The sequence below is a fragment of the Penaeus japonicus genome, unplaced genomic scaffold (assembly GCF_977035675.1).
Source record: "Penaeus japonicus unplaced genomic scaffold, GWHDUDI00000001_assembly GWHDUDI00000007, whole genome shotgun sequence".
Classification (NCBI taxonomy): domain Eukaryota; kingdom Metazoa; phylum Arthropoda; class Malacostraca; order Decapoda; family Penaeidae; genus Penaeus; species Penaeus japonicus.
The window spans coordinates 17824722-17827176 of record NW_028234409.1 but is presented as its reverse complement, the minus strand read 5'-3'; positions in this window follow the sequence as shown (position 1 = coordinate 17827176).

The following is a 2455-nucleotide window of genomic DNA, read 5'->3' as shown; positions in this document are numbered from 1 at the left end:
GAGAACCCAAATGAGAGACAGAGATCTAAAGACAAATGAGCAGAGACAGAGACAGATACCCCCCCCCCATCCCCCAGCCCCCCAGCCCTACATCTCCCCCAGAAACCCTCACCCTCGCTCACAGCTCCCGTCACCTCAACCCGGACGAGGCGAGGTAGGCAGGCATTCATACTAGGCCTAAATTTCCCAGTCATCAACGCATTCATTACAATCAGTCACCAGTCTCGTCAACTCTCACTCGACAGGAAGACAGTCACGTCACAGGTGTTGAACGCGGAACACGCTGTAAAAAGCTATTCGACAAAATTAATATTCGTGTTAACTTTTTTTCCCTCCCCCCCTCCCCACTCTTTCGTTGTCTTCCGCAGCTGTTGCAATTACTACATGCCAAAATACCGACTTCTAAAAAAAAAACAAATGACGAACGAGAATAATAAGCAAGCAAAAGAGAGAGATAGAGGTGTTTGTTTGTAAAATGAGAAATTGTGACTATATGGAAATAAGATATTTGATATATAAATGATTAGATAAATAAATGAAGAAATATTTTGATACAGATCTCGAATAAATCCCCCATTATATCGACATGAATGAATGAGTCACTTCCTCAGTTTCGTGAAAATGAATAATCACAATCTGCGGGAGGTATAATGCTTGCCAAAACACATGAATATACAGTTCAAGAAAGTAATGTTATTATTACACGTGCTAATGCTAAAATCATATTAATTTTGCTAATTGGGTTAATAAATAAATCAATAAACAATTAAATGAATATGCAGATATATGTATTCATACTAAAGAAATACATAAAACGATGACTTTTTTTCAAACGCTTAATTTGACGCATAACATACAATTATGCAAATATGCAAATAATAGTGCATTACTGAAACATAAAAAAGTGAAATGTACAAATTCATTTCGGTCCGTTAGAAAGAGCTCTATCGTTTCTGTAGAGAGAAGCTCATCCCCCACTCCCCCGTCTCTCCCCTCCCTCCCTCCCTCCCTCCCTGCCTCCCACCGTCCATCCATCCCTCCCTCCTTCCCCCCCTTCCTCCCTCCCTCCGTCCATCCCTCCCTCCCTCCCTCCCTCATTCCTCACCTTCCTCCCTCCCTTCCTCTCTCCCTTCCTATTCTAACACTAGCTACCTCCTTCCCTTCCCCTTCTCACACTCGCTCCCTCCCTCCTTCTCTCCTTCCATCCCTCCTTCTCTCCCTCGTCTCCCTCCCCCTCTAACATTTGTTCCCCCCCTCTAACATTCGTTCCCTCCCCCCCTTCCTCGTCTCCCTCCCCCTCTCCCTCCTTCCCTCCAAACTTTCCGTCCCTCCAATAACCCTCTCTCCCTCAGCCCCATTCCCTCACCTCCCTCCTCTTTCCCCTTCATAATCTCGTTCTCTCTTCCTTCCCTCCCTACTTACTCTTTCTCTCTTTCTTTTCCTCCCTTTCTCTCTCACGCACACTCTCTCTCTCCCCATCCTCACCCCTTCATACCCCTCTTCCCTCCTCTTCCACTCGCTCTTCCTAATTCCCTCCCTCTACTTTCTCCTTCCTTCCTTCTACTCTCTCCTTCCCTCCATCCTCCTACACTTGCTCTTTTCCCCTCCCCTCGCCTCCTTTCCCTTTCTCCTTTCACAATCCCTTTCCTCACTCCCTCCTTACTCACTCCCCTCTTCCCTTCCCTTTCTTCCCTCCTTCTTACGCTTACTCCCTCCCTCTCCCCACCCTTACTCCCCCCATCCCATTCCCCCTTTCTTCCTTCTCACTTTCACACTCGCTCTCCTTTTCCTCCACTTAAATCCCCCCCCCCCCTCTCTCTCTCTCTCTCTCTCTCTCTCTCTCTATCTATCTATCTATTTATCTATCTATCTATCTATCTATCTATCTATCTATCTATCTATCTATCTATCTATCTATCTATCTATCTATCTATCATCTATCTATCTATCTATCTATCTATCTATCTATCTATCTATCTATCTCTGGCCATTTCTGTCTCACGTACGTCTTCATTTCTCCCCATTCTCTCCTTCCCTCTTTCTCACGCTTACTTTCTACCCCTCCTTTCAACGCCAATTTTCTTCCTCCTTAACCCTCCTTCCCTCTCACATTCGCTCTCTCCCACATCCCACGCCCTTCCTCCCCCCACTCCCTTTTCCCCTCCTTCCCCTCCATCCCATCCTGCTCTCCTCCAAATCTTTCCTCTCCCATCCATCCCATCCCCTATCCCCCCCCCCCTCCTCTCCACACTCCAAACCCATTTCTCTCCCCACCCTCTTCTTCCTACCCAATTTACCTCCCGTCTCCCTCCACACCCCAACCTCTCCCTCCCCCCACCACCATTTACTTCTCCTGTCCTTCCTCCCCGCCCACATTTCCCTCCCCTCCCCTCCACACCCCAAACCCTATTCTCTCCCCACCCTATTTCCCTCTCCTTCCCTTCCTTCCACCCCC